At 36.2% G+C, this 19,925-nt stretch overlaps 1 pseudogene; it reads left to right on the forward strand.

The window, feature by feature from the left end:
• Positions 1-18,469: 18,469 nt before the first annotated feature.
• Positions 18,470-19,676, forward strand: LOC139825306 (uncharacterized; annotated as a pseudogene).
• The last annotated feature ends 249 nt before the right edge of the window (positions 19,677-19,925 follow it).

Below are 19,925 nucleotides of genomic sequence, written 5' to 3' on the forward strand. Positions count from 1 at the left end.
ACATATACTGGCTCGGCTTCAGTGTCCGCGTATGCATTCATACATAAAGCACAATCCTTGTGTCCTGATCCTGAACCGTCTGTATAATATAAATAAATGGCGCAATATTTTGTGCGCGCATTGAACGCCAAAATTTCAGGACGATACATGGCTCTAAAGACGACCTCTCTGCAGTCATCGTCACTATCCGCAGTTTCATAAGCGCTATCGTCTGACAGCGCGTTTTCTTCTTCTCCATCAGCCACAACGTCGTCAAAATGATCAGCCATTTTAATGTATTATATTATAAAAATAAACTTGATGACGATGACACAAAATATCAAAGACACGATAGTGTTTCGCACCAAGTACACACGCAGCACGAGACTGTTACGCACAAGACTGTTACGCACGAATGTACGAATGCAAGTATCCAAGATTTTTGAGATTTGCTTCACCTGATGTGTAGATATACTTTAATTGGTGGGGATATCTCTCAAAAAAATGGTGAAAAACAGGGATAAACAAATTCTTTGTTTTTTTTCCGTGGAGGTACATTCGGCCGAAAATTATTCATGAAAGAGCCACATAAATGTTATAGAATTGAGCACAGATGGTAGGCAGGTATAATTATGACCTGCAATTGCCGCATCCTTCGACGAACTCTACGTGTCGGGACATGGTTTATGTTATCATTTGGATGAAATTTTTTACCAATAAGCAAATAGCTTATTTACTTATTGAGACCCAAAGGGTTTAAGAAATGTCACGTCTCTGTGACGTAAAAGTAAAAAAGGATGAAATGATAGAGAAAAAGTGATTGAAGAAAACGATGAAGAAGAGCGTTAGAATCATAGTATGCTCAAGCAAGCAAGCGAGCAACTTGAAAATATGGAGCACAATGCGATGGAAGAATTAAGTGCGTGGGAACAAATCAATGCGTGGGAAGAGTTAAATACGTGGGAAGAATTAAATGAGCAGCGATGCAATCAGATTATCAAGGTAAATATACAAATATACAAATATACAAATATACAAATATACAAATATACAAATATACAAATTAATATTAAAAATAATGGAGTGTGATGTGATATAATTTTGTGACATAATTTTGTAACATCATACTTTTTTGCCAAGGGTTTCCACAATATGGAGGCGGTGGAAGGACTCGGTCTGAGGCTCACGCGGAAGGATCTTTACACGCTGGCTGACTCAAATTGGTTGAACGACGAAGTGATAAACTTTTATATGAACCTGCTGATCGCCAGAGGAACATCTTCCGACGTGTATCCAAAAGTGCTCGCGATGAACACGTTTTTTTATTCGAAACTTCTGTCGGGCGGTCACTCGTCGCTAAAGCGATGGACTAGGAAGGTGGATATATTTGCGCAGGATCTTGTGGTTGTGCCTGTACATTTGTACGTTCACTGGTGTATGGCAATAATAGATTTTTGCGATAAGACAATTGTTTATTACGACAGTATGGGCAGTGATAATCCAAAATGTCTGGCTGCGCTAAAACTATATTTACAAAATGAGAGTCTTGACAAGAAGAAACAACCTTATGATATGAGTGATTGGGAATTTTATTCCGCCAAGAACATTCCGCAACAGACAATGTGTATGAAGTTAGCATATCAATTGTCAGCATATCAAAAAAAAAGTAAAGTTCTCTTTGCATACAACCGAGTTCTATAGTTCCTGATAATTTTTAACAATAGTTCTGGTCATTAAATATAAATAAACGGAAGTTGAGAAATGATATGCTAACTTCGCGGAAAGTTAGCATATCATTTCTCAACTTCCGTTTATTTATATTTAATGACCAGAACTATTGTTAAAAATTATCAGGAACTATAAAACTCGGTTGTATGCAAAGAGAACTTTACTTCTTTTTTGATATGCTGACAATTGATATGCTAACTTCATACACATCCCATTATGTTACTTATTTTACTTCAAGGTGCTAAACTTTTCACTTTATTTAATAAGTGTAATATAATTTTATTTTTTTTTATTTTTTTTGTAACATCATATGTATCAGCTTCTATAATAATATTAAATTTTTTGAATACAAAGTAGCGTGTTAATTTTTAATTATGGATTATCTTGTTTACGACGTAGCTCTTTTTGCAATCCACATGAAGAACATAAAACGATGCGAAACTGGAACTACTGGAACAGATTCGGGTCTGGACTAGTTATTTATTGGTTTAGATTCCTTCACTGCTTGAAAAGATCTGAAACTGAGAAAAAGTTTATTATAATAATTGTTAATAATTATTTAAAGGTGGCCAGTGTTCAGAACTGTACGGAACTATCGTCAGGGGGTTCAGAACTATTGTTTAAAATCTCGAACAAGCTGAGAACTTATCGCAGAAGCATAGCATATCACTCTAATACAAGTGATATGCTGATAACAATTGTTAATAATTATTTAAAGGTTGCCAGTGGTCAGAACTGTACGGAATTATCGTCAGGGAGTTTAGAACTGTTGTTTAAAATCTCGAACGAGCCAAGAACTAGTCGCAGAAGCATAGCATATCACTCTAGTACGAGTGATATGCTGATAATAATTATTTAAAGGTAGCCAGTGGTCAGAACTGTACGGAACTATCGTCAGGGAGTTTAGAACTGTTGTTTAAAATCTCGAACGAGTCGAGAACTAGTCGCAGAAGCATAGCATATCACTCTAGTACGAGTGATATGCTGATAACAATTGTTAATAATTATTTAAAGGTTGCCAGTAGTCAGAACTGTACGGAACTATCGTCAGGGAGTTCAGAACTATTGTTTAAAATCTCGAACGAGCCGAGAACTAGTCGCAGAAGCATAGCATATCACTCTAGTACGAGTGATATGTTGATAACAATTGTTAATAATTATTTAAAGGTTGCCAGTGGTCAGAACTGTACGGAACTATCGTCAGGGAGTTCAGAACTATTGTTTAAAATCTCGAACGAGCCGAGAACTAGTCGCAGAAGCATAGCATATCACTCTAGTACGAGTGATATGTTGATAACAATTGTTAATAATTATTTAAAGGTAGCCAGTGGTCAGAACTGTACGGAACTATCGTCAGGGAGTTTAGAACTGTTGTTTAAAATCTCGAACGAGCCAAGAACTAGTCGCAGAAACATAGCATATCACTCTAGTACGAGTGATATGCTGATAATAATTGTTAATAATTATTTAGAGATAGTTAATGGTCAGAACTATGTTACAGAACTATAGAACTCGTCAAGAACTATAAAATTCATTCTAAAAAAATTATATGATATGCTAACTTCGCGGGAAGTTAGCATATCATTTCTCAACTTCCGTTTATTTATATTTAATGACCAGAACTATTGTTAAAAATTATCAGGAACTATAGAACTCGGTTGTATGCAAAGAGAACTTTACTTTTTTTTTGATATGCTGACAATTGATATGCTAACTTCATACACATCATAATAGGCAAGCAAAATTATTACATTTATGTTATTTATGTTTTATACAACTATTTATTTTATTTTAGCAACAGTACAATACATATATATATATATGTACAATATATATGATGTAATATTTGCATTCTAAATACATAAATATAGTATAATCATTATATCTAAGTTTCAAAATTATAGAGATTATAGAGACTAATTATAGAGCTATATTATAAAAAAAATACATAAAACGTATATCATAAAAATAAGAGTATTAAAACGTACATGAAAGTAAGAGTATCATAAAAAAATTAAAACGTACATGAAGTAAGAGTATCATAAAAAAAATAAAAATCTTCATTTTTGGTACGTCTATTTCGTTAGGCTGTCCCTTCTTCTTACATCCGCTTACACTGATGCCAAGCCCTGTGGAACAGCATAATAATAACAATTTTTAGAATAATAGAAATATACCTATAATTGAAGAAATATAAATACATATTTCATCTTTTCAGTACAAACCAAGTTTGATTATCTTCTTCTGTATTGTCCTTGTCCTCGTCTGCCCCAATTTATGTGTGCCGAGGACAATTGATATAAGAACTGCATAAACCTTTCCTGTTGCCTACGTATTCCTGCGGCTCTACCTTTCGGTCTTCGAACTGTTCAAAAGTTTAAATTATATAAATAATATAAGAAAACAGATTGTTTATATAAATGTACTAAAATACATGGTTTAAAATATTACCTCGTCTGTAATCTTCATCGTCGAGATCGATGGAATTGGCAGAAGCAGCAGCAACGGAAGCAGCAGCGACGGGATTAATGGAATTGGTGGAACGGGTGGATGGAACAGTATGACGATTAGTTGTGCCAGGATCGGTGGCGATGGGACGATTGAGACGATTGTTGAAGATGGGACGGGTAGTACGGTTATTATTAGTGCCGGGAATGGCGGCGATGGGAGCGGGAGCGATGGAACCGGCTGCGACGGTACCGGCGGCGACGGGACCGGTGGCGACGGGACCGGCAGCGACCGAATTTTTAAAGTCTGAAGTGAAGTCTTCATCATCTATTGACATCTGAAATTAAAATTATTTTAATTAAAGTATAATTAAAGTAAAATTAGCAGTAAGTATGTAAAATGTAAAATAAAAAGTATTAACAGAACGGTACTTACACTATTCTTATTTTCTGTCGCCATCACAGATCACAGATTGAATTACTTTATTAAATATCTTCCGTACTATACTACGCAGTGACGGCAGTGGCAGTGAATGCGGCTAATGGCGGCGCGAGAAGAAAATGCGATACGCGTACGTTTGTTATTTGTTCATCAACCATAGTGATGTGAAATATAAGACGCGAGACACGCGAGTCACCAAAAGTATGGTTTCGACCAATCGCGTTGCTCGATTGTTGTGTGGCCAGCATGAGTCAAGCGGACGACGTGGCCTGAAACGATCGAAACGGAAATAGAGGGCATATGCGTGACCAAAGTGACACTAGATAGACGGTGTCACGTATACGCTAGATGCGTACCGCAGGGAGGGGGCGACAAAAGCGCTATCTGGGTAGCACAATTGTACACTTTTTGGGTCTTTTCGCAGTACGCATCTAGCGTATATGCCCTCTATTTCCGTTTCGATCGTTTCAGGCCACGTTGTCCGCTTGACTCATGCTGGCCACACAACAATCGAGCAACGCGATTGGTCGAAACCATACTTTTGGTGACTCGCGTGTCTCGCGTCTTATATTTCACATCACTACGGTTGATGAACAAGTAACAAACGTACGCGTATCGCATTTTCTTCTCGCGCCGCCATTAGCCGCATTCACTGCCACTGCCGTCACTGCGTAGTATAGTACGAAAGATATTTAATAAAGTAATTCAATCTGTGATCTGTGATGGCGACAGAAAATAAGAATAGTGTAAGTACCGTCCTGTTAATACTTTTTATTTTACATTTTACATACTTACTGCTAATTTTACTTTAATTATACTTTAATTAAAATAATTTTAATTTCAGATGTCAATAGATGATGAAGACTTCACTTCAGACTTTGAAAATTCGGTCGCTGCCTGTCCCGTCGCCACCGGTCCCGTCGCCGCCGGTATCGTCGCCGCCGCCGGTTCTGTCGCCGCCGGTACCGTCGCCGCCGGTTCCATCGCTCCCGCTCTCATCGCCGCCAGTCCCGGCACTAATAATAACCGTACCACCCATCCTATCCTCAACAATCGTCTCAATCGTCCCATCGCCACCGATCCTGGCACAACTAATCGTCATACTGTTCCATCCACCCGTTCCACCAATTCCATTAATCCCGTCGCTGCTGCTTCCGTTGCTGCTGCTTCTGCCGATTCCATCGATCTCGACGATGAAGATTACAGACGAGGTAATATTTTAAACCATGTATTTTAGTACATTTATATAAACAATCTGTTTTCTTATATTATTTATATAATTTAATCTTTTGAACAGTTCGAAGACCGAGAGGTAGAGCCGCAGGAATACGTAAGCAACAGGAAAGGTTTATGCAGTTCTTATATCGATTGTCCTCGGCACACAAATTGGGGCAGACGAGGACAAGGACAATACAGAAGAAGATAATCAAACTTGGTTTGTACTGAAAAGATGAAATATGTATTTATATTTCTTCAATTATAGGTATATTTCTATTATTCTAAAAATTGTTATTATTATGCTGTTCCACAGGGCTTGGCATCAGTGTAAACGGATGTAAGAAGAAGGGACAGCCTAACGAAGTAGACGTACCAAAAATGAAGATTTTTATTTTTTTTATGATACTCTTACTTCATGTACGTTTTAATTTTTTTTATGATACTCTTACTTTCATGTACGTTTTAATACTCTTATTTTCATGTTATACGTTTTATGTATTTTTTTATAATATAGCTCTATAATTAGTCTCTATAATCTCTATAATTTTGAAACTTAGATATAATGATTATACTATATTTATGTATTTAGAATGCGAATATTACATCATATGTATTGTACATATGTATATATGTATTGTACTGTTGCTAAAATAAAATTAATAGTTGTATAAAACATAAATAACATAAATGTAATAATTTTGCTCGCTCATTATGTTACTTATTTTACTTCAAGGTGCTAAAGTTTTTACTTTATTTAATAAGTGTAATATAATTTTATTTTTTTTTATTTTTTTTGTAACATTGTATGTATCAGCTTCTATAATAATATTAAATTTTTTGAATACAAAATAGTGTTAATCTTTAATTATGGATTATCTTGTTTACGACGTAGCTCTTTTCGTAATCCACATGAAGAACATAAAACGATGCGAAACTGGAACTACTGGAACAGATTCGGGTCTGGACTAGTTATTTATTGGTTTGGATTCCTTGACTGCTTGAACAGATCTGAAACTAAGAAAAAGTTTATTATAATGGACCATTTTCTCGAAAATATTTTATACATACACGGTTATCTTCAAGAAATGACAAGAGATGATACATCTAATATTTGATAATAGATTTCTGTTTGAGGATCTGATCATGGATTAATATTTTAATAGGTACTATTTCTGATTGTTATCGGAGAGGATTAAAGTATGATTTTGTATTTTTATATTGTAATTATTATATTTATTCAAGTCATTAAACTACATGTATTTTTATTTTCTCTCCAAATGTTTGCGAAAACTTAACTATTTAGTAGAGCTACATAATCGAGTAAATGAATTAAATATTATCACATAACTAAATAAATTAAAATCACAGTCCTTAAAAATACAATGTAGCTACAACATATATACAACATATATATATTACATATATATACATATATATACAACATATATATATTACAATCTGTTTTATAATAATTCTCAATTGTACGATGAAACAGTTATTTATCTGGTTATATGTACAGTCTTTGAATCTGAATCCTTTAAACGACGAAATTGGACAATTCGTTGAATTTAAGTTTATCAGATTTTATCTTTTTTCCTATTTTTATCCGACACTGTATACTTGTCGTAACTTTTCGTTGGATCAAAAGGTTCCCATCTACTCGCTGGAAAAATGTATTTGTTCTTCTCGTACCATGATCTAAAAGAACATAAAGGAGAATTATACAAAATATTCTTTCAATCATGATAAATACCTCAGTAAAATAAAATAACATGCTAACATTGTGATATTGCTTCATAAATTTTATCACTTAGTATCTTTACCTTAGTTACAATAAAATCGTAAAACATCTAATGGTGCGGTAAAATAAGATCCTCCTTAACATACATTAACTGATCTGCCATTAGTTTTAAGCTCGCTGAACTCACGCCTCAGAACTTCTAAACATCTCCGAAGAAGCTGATAGATAGAATTACCTGTGTGAAAATTAAATTTATGCAGCAGAACATTATATATCACGCCAATGTTACTCCAAAAGTGACACTGGAGTATCTCTAAATCACTGATACATTCACCTTTCTTCATTATAATAACACTCCGACGATGGCTAGATCCATCCCAATAACTGAATGTGATCTCAATTTCTTCTTCCTTTGACGCGTTCTACTTTCTAACCCATTCTTGCTTCAATTAACCGATAACCTAACCTATACTACGTTTACGCGAGCGTTACTTCTGTAGTAATTAACGATAATTCACTCGTTTACGCGAAGTTAATTACCGTAAGTTGCTACAATATCCCGTTTACGCGAAGGAATTATCGTAAATTATTTACAGAAGTAACCCTCGCGTAAACGTAGTAAGTTTATACTATTGCTTATTTAAAAAAGAGGCCGAACTATATGTATCGGACATGCGAGAAAACCGAGGCCGGTAATGGTACAGTGGGGAGCATTAATGAGTTCCGTTACCCGGTGAGCTACGGTGCAGAGCGGTGCAGGCGAGCGCGCTACGTTACCGTCACGGTCGATAAAAGGTTCAAATACAGAACCGCGAACGCGTAAAAATGGTCAGTCACGCTGTATTGCTCGCGCGTGCATTTGATTAAAAAAACATTTTTAATATAATTTGATACACACAATTAATATTTATTACATACAATATAATAATCATAGGTAATTATGTAATTATAATTGTATTGTGCATCTGCAACTATTATTCCACCGACTAAGTATGTGTTTACTGGAATAATATAATTATAGATCATATGATAATTATAATTACAACATAATTACCTATAATTATTCTATTGCATATGAAAAATTATTTCGCGATGTTTTATAATTTTTACGATGTCGTATTATTTTCAGTATCTTATTTATAAGTAAATAAAATATTAAAATTAAAAGCTAAGTAATGTTACGGCCGATATTCCGAGCAATATTAAAGTATTAATAAAAAGCTAGATATATATACATTTTGAATTATAATTATCGAGTCAACGTTTCGACCTACTTGGTCTTTCTCAGGGCATTACATTCAAACTTACAAATGATATAAATAAAAATAATAATAACTGTTGAAGTTCACATTATCAACACTGAAAATTATAGTCATCGCCGATGGAACGATTACGACACGCAAAAGAAATAAGGTCAAAGCCAACTTCGAATTAAACGCCGTTACAGGCCACATAATTACAATAATTATTACCGATTACAATAAATCCTGATCTGAGTTGCAGCTGACGGAGATGCTAATTTCGTGCATTTTTCGTATATTTTAAAACGGGCAATCCTCTGTATGATCTTGGTATCAGCCATGCTCAACGTCGGAAATTGTCATGTCCGATATTAAATGGAAGTAGAGATCGGTGTTGCGTCAAGAACCTTTTAAAATATACAGAAAATGCACGAAATTAGCATCTCCGTCAACTGCAACTCAGATCAAGATTTATTGCAATAGGTAACAATTATTGTAATTATGTGGCCTGTGACGGCGTTTAATTCAAAGTTAACTTTGACCTTATTTGTTGCTAATTTGTTGCTCGCAACACAAGTGTAAATAACAGCGGAAAACCTCAGCGTGTGGATAGTCATAAGAGTAAAGTATTAGAAAAAATGTATTGCTTGTTTAAATTTGGTACCGGTGTATTGTCTGAATTTGTTGCTCTTGAAATATCCGAGTTCCGAATTTGTTGCTTGCAAAATAAGTATAAACAATAGCGGAAAACCTCAGCGTGCAGCTAGTTACAAGAGTAAAGTATCAGAAAAGAATTTGTTGCTCGTTTAAATTTGGTACTGGCGTATTGTTTGAATTTTTTGCTCTCGATATATCCGAGTTTCGAATTTGTTGCTTGCAAAATAAGTATAAACAATAGCGGAAAACATCTCAGCATGAAATTCAGACAATACGTCAGTACCAAATTTAAACGAGCAGCAAATCCTTTTCTGATATCTTACGCTTATAACTATAGCTACACGCTGAGGTTTTCCGCTATTGTTTATACTTATTTTGCAAGCAACAAATTCGGAACTTGAATATATCGAGAGCAACAAGATCAGACAATATGCCAGTAGCAAATTTAAACCAGCAACAAATTCTTTTCTGATACTTTACTCTTATGACTATCCGCACGCTGAGGTTTTCCGCTGTTATTTACACTTGTGTTGCGAGCAACAAATTAGCAACAAATAAGGTCAAAGCCAACTTTGAATTAAACGCCGTCACAGGCCACATAATTACAATAATTGTTACCGATTACAATAAATCCTGATCTGAGTTACAGCTGACGGAGGTGCTAATTTCGTGCATTTTCTGTATATTTTAAAAGGTTCTTGGCGCAACACCGATCTCTACTTCTATTTAATATCGGACATGACAATTTCTGACGTTGAGCATGGTTGATACCAGGATCATACCGAGGGGACTGCCCCTTTTAAAATATACAGAAAATGCACGAAATTAGCATCTCCGTCAGCTGCAACTCAGATCAGGATTTATTGTAATCGGTAACAATTATTGTAATTATGTGGCCTGTAACGGCGTTTAATTCGAAGTTGGCTTTGATCTTATTTCTTTTGCGTGTCGTAATCGTTCCATCGGCGATGACCTATAATTTTCAGTGTTGATAATGTGAACTCTAACAGTTATAATTATTTTTATTTATATTACTTGTAAGTTTGAATGTAATGCCCTGAGGAAGACCAAGTAGGTCGAAACGTTGACTCGATAATTATAATTCAAAATGTATATATATCTAGCTTTTTATTAATACTTTAATATTGCTCGGAATATCGGCCGTAACATTACTTAGTTTTTAATTTTAGTATTTTATTTACTTACCCAGTTAGCAAGCACTCGTCATTTTGACGTCAATTGACGTCAAGAGACGTCAAAATGACGAGTGCTTGTTACCTGGGTATAAATAAGATACTGAAAATAATACGACATCGTAAAAATTATAAAATATCGCGAAATAATTTTTCGTATGCAATAGAATAATTATAGGTAATTATGTTGTAATTATAATTATCATATGATCCATAATTATATTATTCCGGTAAACACATACTTAGTCGGTGGAATAATAGTTGCAGATGCACAATACAATTATAATTACATAATCACCTATGATTGTTATATTATATGTAATACGTATTAATTGTGTGCATCAAATTGTATTAAAAATGTTTTTTTAATCAAATGCACGCGCGAGCAATACAGCGTGACTGACCATTTTTACGCGTTCGCGGTTCTGTATTTGAACCTTTTATCGACCGTGACGGTAACGTAGCGCGCTCGCCTGCACCGCTCTGCACCGTAGCTCACCGGGTAACGGAACTCATTAATGCTCCCCACTGTACCTATAGATATCTATAGATGGCATTGCAATCATAAGACAGACGATGCCGATGGCTTGAAGAGGAGGGGTTGCAGGTTGGGGACGTGTACGTGTATACGTGTGAGTGCATTGTCAATGTGTACCGCGTACAATCTCTAATTCTCTTCACGACCGTGACAATAAGTACACTGTGAGTGAGTGATTTGTCTGTTTGCTGGCCATATTGACCTCGTATTAGAGGCAGGAGCCAACACAAACATAAGAAGAAAAACAAGTCTGCTAAATGCTAACGGATTACATCCAGCGGAGTGTGAGTCGCGACAGCGCTGCTCCTACATACATCCTGTACCCGGCCTGTTATAAGGTAATAACTATTTTCCGTTTATAACTCGAAAACTAAGCTGCGTTCCGATATTCGCGCTGCCAGTACTGAAAATCTACATTGTGTGTGACGTAAATTATAGAGATTTTTAGTACTTTAGATATATTTTTACCGTGAAAATATAAACTTGTGAGATTGTGTACCCCCGCCGTTCGTTCTTAGAGTCGATTTCACAGTCTCCGATTAATGTAATCCTCCGATTAAACTCACTCTGGATCTCTTTTTAACTGTTTTCCTAGAAAGAGACGAAGAGTTTAATCGGGGGATCGAGTTAATCGGAGACTGTGAAATCGGCCTTTATTCACAATTTTTGTGCTTGTTCCTCAATTTATGTTCTCCCAAAATATGCACAATTAGATTTTCGTGCTCATTTCCTTCGACCGACCCAACGTGAGCGTTCCATACGTACAAAAGTAAAGTATTAGTTAAAATAGAGATAGCGAATTGGTTTTAGTCTTAAATTCTCTTTTTATGTTTTTTGAAATTTTGACGAGATTATTGTATACGTATAATAGCTATTTGAAATAAATCATAAGACAATTATATTATTAAAGTGTTACATGTATTTCTAGTGTGATATTATAAAAAGATCTAGTTCTGACTAAATAGGCTTAAAAATAAATTAATTTAAATAAATTAATAGTAAAAAGTTTGACAAAGATGATCATTGATTGTATTTATAATTGTATTTTAAATTGTATTATAAATAATATTATAAATTATTACTGTATTATGTATAAATATATGTATGTTTTTTTGCAGATTACTTTTGAAGACGCGTCTTCCGTAAAAAAAATATATATATATATATATTATATATATAATCCGGCTGCTCTCTGGCGCTGTATAACGGCTGCCATAAGCGCTGGCAAACATTGGCTGCTATCAGCGCTAAATTTTGGCTGTTTATACGGCTATAGTTTTAAATTATATACTTACTTTGTATTACTTATCCGATTTATTCGAGCGTCACGCATAGAAAGTTGTGGGCGAGAAAAAAACCAACGCCAAAATGAAAGGCAGGTCAGGTTACAATAAAGTTGCTTTGCAACAAATTTTATCTAAACCAGAATGTTGTCCCCTTACCGATACAGGCCGCGTGCTTCCACCTTCGCACAGGGTTTATGAAATAATTTCAAAATTGATGCTCGATGAGGGTTCTGTGATAACGCCAAAGCACGTTCACACCATTATCAATAATAACCGTAGCGGTTTCAAAGAGTTCGTTTTAAAAACGTTCAATATCAAAGAGGTCGAATTGAGCACATGCATTGACGGAAATTTCTCGATAAATGTAAGTCGATCTGTAAATGAGCCCAGTACCGATACTTCGACCACATCCATAACGATTGATATCAATCTTGTGATATCTGCGGAAAAATGGCATAGTATACGGCCGGAGGAGAAATGTTATGGTAAGCGTAATTATTGGAAGTTGCGCACAGGATGGTCAGACGTAATTGCTGAAGCAATCTGGGTACAGCACTCGATCGACTGTGTGTTCTGTTTCAAAAATAACAGCGTTTATTGTAGTGCCATTAGTCGTCAATTTTTAACGTTTTTTGGTCACTGCGTCGAATGTAAAGCCAGAATCAATGGTAGCTTGCTAAAAGAACCAGCAAAAGCGGTTGATGTAGTGCTGACATGTCGCATCGAGGGTATTAATTCTCGCATGCATTCAGAAAAGAAACGAAGGCACTTGAAGGGAGAAAGGCGTCGCAAAATGGCCGATGCTATGATCGATAGAAGAAAAGACGCGGTAATTTTACGACGCGAAGAGGCTGGTCGGTTAAAGAAATTTGGAGGAAAGAATCCACCGATTTTGCCAAGTACAGCAGTCTTGCGCAAAGCCAAAGAACAGCGCCTCTTGGCGAAGTATGACTTAAAATTCTCAAATCCTGTATTAAATTTATACAACAACTCTCAAAACGGTAAGTATGTTGGGTATATTCATTTTATAGCATTGCTGAAATTTAATTGCATTTACTGAACGCCAGAACAAGCACAAATTTATTCAGCCCGCTGCCGTAACAACAGAAACGCAACGCTCGCTCTTGATGCCACGGGTAGAATTGTCAAACGTGAAAAATTACATGATCCACACGTTTTTCTGTATCAATGCGTGCTTATAACGAGCCAAGGAAGCGTGCCTACATTTTAGATGGTGACGGCTGATCATCGAGCGCTGAATATCGCTAATTTGTTACGATTGATCCTCGCCGCAAATTTACCGATTCCACCAATTGTAGTTACGGACTTTGGATGGGCGCTTCTCATAGCGGTAGCCGAAATATTTGGTAGGTGTTTGAGTTTCGGCGATTACTTAAAAAAGTGCTACGATGCGGTCTTACACAGATCAGTTACGTTGCCATCGACGTATATGCGATTGGATGTAAGTCATGTTATAGCCATGGTATCACGCTGGAATTGCCTCAAAGGGAAAGAAAAAATCCTTGTGCAACGATTCTATTTAAGGTGCGTCGCACAAATGTACCAAATTTCGACCATGGATGAATTATCGTACTTCGTCAAATCTGTTCTTTCCGTCGCTCTCAGTCATTGCATCGGCCACACCCCGTCCAACGATATTCTACCTTCCGAAGAACGAATTCGATTTTTAAATGACAGAATAAAAGGCGTGCCGATTAATATGGAAGAAGTCGACGACGATGATGCCGACGAATTTTCTGAGAAAAAAAATATAGAGAAAGAGGAGCATTTTACAGAAAACGAAGACTTTAATTCAGATTGGAAAACCTGGAGTGACGATCTGTACAGTGCAGCAAGAGAAATAGCGAATAATTCATCGGTCGGTGATACGATAAACGCCTGCTACAATGAGGACTTCGCTAAGAGGCTCAAGAGGTACTTACTACCCTGGACGGGAGTGATGTTGCCCATTTTTGGGAAAGGGTCAACAATAGCAACATCAGCTGCCGTCGAATCAGAGTTTTGCGATATAAAAAAGCGTGCGTTTAAAGGCGAATTGCCTATGAGAGTGGACAAATTCGTTCTCAAGCATCTCGATCATATCGATAATAAACTCGAGCTGCTTTCGAATGAATCGGATATCCAATCGGCTGACGAAAGAAAACAACTGCCGGGGATCATGGATAGCCTGAACTCCCAGTCTACTTTGCTGCCAGCAGCATCATTTACAAGCGAGATATCGTATGCTATTAAAGGTGAAAACGCGTGCAGCATTCCCAATAAAACTGCACGAACAGATACATTGAACAGTGGTGTCGTTGATCTGGCGCAGTTATCGGAAACAATTTCTTCGATAACAGCCACCGACAAAACAATTCCATCTAATCAAAATGATAAAGAAAATTGTCTTGACTACGATAACAAATCAATTACGAAAGAGTTAGGGACAACAGTTATTATTCAAAAGTCGCCAAGCACATCACCCATAGTAGATGAAATAGCTTTTGAGAGACACTACGCTATGGACCAAAATATTCCAGCTGATAATGACTGGATTGTATGTGAAACATGGGGTGGTTTCAACAAAAACGTGAAAAGCATCGAGAACGATGAACCGCCGAAACCGAAACGGTTGAAACCGACGTACTTGGACAATTGTTCTGAATGGGATTTTATTAAAGACTCCAAGATCGGACGCATCCCTATTCTTAAAAATGGAAATATCTCGAAACCTGTGAATATGGGTGCCTATAATTTAAACATACGAAACTCATGTGCTTTTGATTCGATATTTCAAGCCTTAGTACACGGAATTTTGGGTAACTGCCTGTATCGAGAAAAAACAACCTCGACTAATTGTCCCATCATGCAATTGTGTTATAATGTAATCGCTGCTAAAAAATTAACAGCGAAGCATTACAAGCTGAGAGCAAAAATCTTAAAAGAAATTGCGATGTTTGAGATCAAAAGCTACACCAGGAAAATCAAGTCAATCGACGTAAAATGCAATGCTGCCCATCTCGCCCAGATAATTTTAAGATCGGAACCTAGTTATTCATACAAGGTTGAGTGTTCCTGTGGATATACCAACGGCAATACGTACGCTTTGCTGGATGTCAATATTGACATAGCTTTATGTGGTGGACTCCACCAAATGCAAGCGGCGATTGACGATAATTTACGTGTAGGTAGATCTTGTTTCAGGTGCAAAAAGTCAGTTGTAAATCACACAGATCACGGCTCCCACTTGATAATTGACACAAGTATTGTGACCGATAATCATTACGAAAACAAAAACAGGATCATTGTTCACACGTTAGGTTCTATTGCAAAAACCGTAACGATAGGACAAAAATCTTATATACTAATGGGTGTGGTCGATTACAATAAAGAAAAAGAGCACTATATCGCTTATGCACCAGCAGGGGTATATTGGTATTGTTATGATGACCTGTTACTAACTCGTAAGTCAGTGAATCCTACAACAAAAATAACGCCTCATGTTATTATGTACGGGATATGCAGCGATATGCCTACTAATTAAATATTAATTGAGTTGCACGAGTTTTTATTTTTACGCTAAAAATAATTATTTTTAAAATATATTAAAAATATATAAAATATATAAAAAATATAAAAAAATTTTTAAATATAAAAAAATAAAAAAAATATAAAAATAAAAAAAAATAAAAAAAAAAGGACCGATTTCCTATCACGTCTGCGTTCGTGGTTCTGGATTCGACAGAGTGGGGAAAATCCTCTTCTAATCCACTTCTAAAAAGGAGATGTGAAGTTTATTGTTGTCGCTTTTCCGCGATGCCGATTGGTTCTCTTGCTGCGCTTACTTCATTTGCAGCTGTCATTGAATATTTTGATAGTTGTGTGTATCAAGGAGTTAATAGTGTAATAGTAATAGCATAATGTTAAAGCCAAATAACGCGCGCGAAGCGCGCGTCTGTAGTGTCTGGTTAATATAAAAAATAGTAATGTAAACTATATACAATATCTACTATTGACAATATCTTGACCTCTTTTTCCACATAAAGATACTTTTCTAAAAATTTTAGACAATGACTGCAACATTATAATAATAACTCCGGTATTTAAGTACGTTGCACCAAGATTTATGTCGCAAAAAGGGATTTATATCACTCTAGTACGAGTGATATGCTGATAATAATTGTTAATAATTATTTAAAGGTAGCCAGTGGTCAGAACTGTACGGAACTATCGTCAGGGAGTTTAGAACTGTTGTTTAAAATCTCGAACGAGCCGAGAACTAGTCGCAGAAGCATAGCATATCACTCTAGTACGAGTGATATGCTGATAACAATTGTTAATAATTATTTAAAGGTTGCCAGTGGTCAGAACTGTACGGAACTATCGTCAGGGAGTTCAGAACTGTTGTTTAAAATCTCGAACGAGCCAAGAACTAGTCGCAGAAGCATAGCATATCACTCTAGTACGAGTGATATGCTGATAATAATTGTTAATAATTATTTAAAGGTAGCCAGTGGTCAGAACTGTACGGAACTATCGTCAGGAAATTTAGAACTGTTGTTTAAAATCTCGAACGAGCCGAGAACTAGTCGCAGAAGCATAGCATATCACTCTAGTACGAGTGATATGCTGATAACAATTGTTAATAATTATTTAAAGGTTGCCAGTGGTCAGAACTGTACGGAACTATCGTCAGGGAGTTCAGAACTGTTGTTTAAAATCTCGAACGAGCCAAGAACTAGTCGCAGAAGCATAGCATATCACTCTAGTACGAGTGATATGCTGATAATAATTGTTAATAATTATTTAGAGATAGTTAATGGTCAGAACTATGTTACAGAACTATAGAACTCGTCAAGAACTATAAAATTCATTCTAAAAAAATTATATGATATGCTAACTTCGCGGGAAGTTAGCATATCATTTCTCAACTTCCGTTTATTTATATTTAATGACCAGAACTATTGTTAAAAATTATCAGGAACTATAGAACTCGGTTGTATGCAAAGAGAACTTTACTTTTTTTTTTATATGCTGACAATTGATATGCTAACTTCATACACATCAACAGACAAACGGTAGCGATTGTGGTGTATTCTCTTGCATGTTCGCCGAGTACATCTGTGCAAACAGGGAGATAACGTTTACGCAGGATGACATACCATACTTTAGAGACAAAATGTTTAGGGAAATAATAAATGGCAAACTTTTGTAAAAATTATATAATGAATAAATATTTGAAATATAAAATACAAAAATGTGTGATTAATATTCCTTCCATTAGTATTATACATGTATACATACATACATACATACATATTATAATAATAATAATCTTTATTTATGGGGAAAACCCTTTAGTATATACATGAGAGAATGTAGTTTATAAAAATTAAATAAAATAGATAAAAATACAAAAATACATGTCGGGACATCCGCCCCCGTAGCTGCTCAGGAGGGGAGGGGGAGAGTAAAGATAGTCAAACTCTTTTACGCACGAGTACAAGTACCTGAGATTTTGAGATTTGCTTCACCAGATGTGTAGATATACTATTATTGGTGGCGGAGGTATCTCTCAACATGATGCTAAAAAACAGGGTTGAACAAATTCTTTGTTTTTTTCCGTGGAGGTACATCCGGCCGAAAATTATTCATGAAAGAGATAAATGTTATAGAATTGAGCACAGATGGTAGGCAGGTATAATTATGACCTGCAATTGCCACATCCTTCGAGGAACTCTACGTGTCGGGACATGGTTTATGTTATCATTCGAACGAAATTTTTTACCAATAAGCAAATAGCTTATTTACTTATTGAGACCCAAAGGGTTTAAGGAATGTCACGTCTCTGTGACGTAAAGTAGAAGAGGAAGAAATGATTAGGAAAAAAGAAAAAGCGATAGAAGAAAAGTATAAAACGATGGAAAATAGTGTTAAAATAGTATTATCAAGCAAGCAAGCGAGCGAGCAGTCTTTAGAATCTTTGGATCGAAGGAAATATGAAGCAAGAGTTGTTGGAGCAAGCCGCTCAACTGAATTTGATCGAAGAATTTAGTGCGTGGGAGCAGCGATGCAATCAATATCTCGAAGTGTTGGAAGAACAAAGTGGAAATAAACGGCGTCGATTATCAATCAGCGATCAACAGTCGTTGGTGGCTCAAATCGCACGAATCGAAAGTGAAAAAGATTCAGTACTCAACGTTTCGTGCATGTGGGTGCCGGATACAGTGCGGGTGAGACAGGACTCAGATGGCGCAAGATAGATACGGCTTTCGAAAGCCGCATATTAACTGGTGCGGTAATCAATACCGATTACATTGAACCGCGAAAATTTCTCGAGGATGCGAGAAACATTGTATTTAATCATGTGCGGAACGTCATACAAGAACATGACGGTGTAAAAATAAACACAATGTTCAACGGTGAGTTTGTGGCGGGCGATAAACGCGCAAATAAAAGTGTCAATACGGGAAACTGTGAACTCTTTCGCGAGTCCGATTTGGAAGCGTGGTATAAGTTGCGCGTTATCGAGCCCACTTTAGCAACGCTGGAGGAATTCCAGGAACGTGATAGCGGGTGGGCGTTATTACGTATACATAATTTAATGCTAAATATAAACAAATATAATCCATTGCACGCGGGGTGTTACATCGATTTACCGAAAGAAATTAAATTAAAGAAAGCGGTGATTAACGTGCAATCTACGGACAATGCATGTTTCGCGTGGTCGGTGGTCGCCGCGCTGTATCCAGTCGTGGAACATACATATAAAAAATCTTCATACCCTTCATATAAAACAGCATTAAATTTACAGGGCATCGAATTTCCAATGTCGTTGCGTCAAATTAAAAAATTTGAAGATCTCAACGGCATTTCAATCAACGTATATGCCATCCAGAAAAAAAAAACAAGAAACTTGCTATCCTGCCAATACGGCTCACCGATCGAAAGATAAACAACAAACACATACATTTGTTGTACGTGGAAGATCCGCAAGATGCTAACGTAGGACATTTCGCCTGGATAAAAAATTTATCGCGTCTCGTTAGCTCGCAATTGAGCATACACCATAGCCGGAAATACTTTTGCGATCGGTGAGTATACATCCTAATAAAAATAAAAATAATTTTTATGTAAAAAAATATATAAAAAAAATTTCATTATTTACAGATGTTTGCACTATTTCTACACAAACGAGAAATTGGAAGCCCACATCATCGACTGTCGGAAGATGAACGACTGCGCGATCAAGTTACCGAGTGATAACGACAAGTGGTTGCAATTCAACAACTACGGCAGGAAAGAACGAGTTCCGTTTATCGTATACGCCGACCTGGAATGTACAGGGTGTTGCAGAGACATACAGGTCAGTATGACGGGTTGCCCATTCGAGCAGGCGCGCATGGTCGTTCACAATTGCGTTGATTTCGGTGCATCACCTATAATCACTCGCAT

This window comes from Temnothorax longispinosus, chromosome 1 (genome assembly GCF_030848805.1).
Source record: "Temnothorax longispinosus isolate EJ_2023e chromosome 1, Tlon_JGU_v1, whole genome shotgun sequence".
Taxonomy (NCBI): domain Eukaryota; kingdom Metazoa; phylum Arthropoda; class Insecta; order Hymenoptera; family Formicidae; genus Temnothorax; species Temnothorax longispinosus.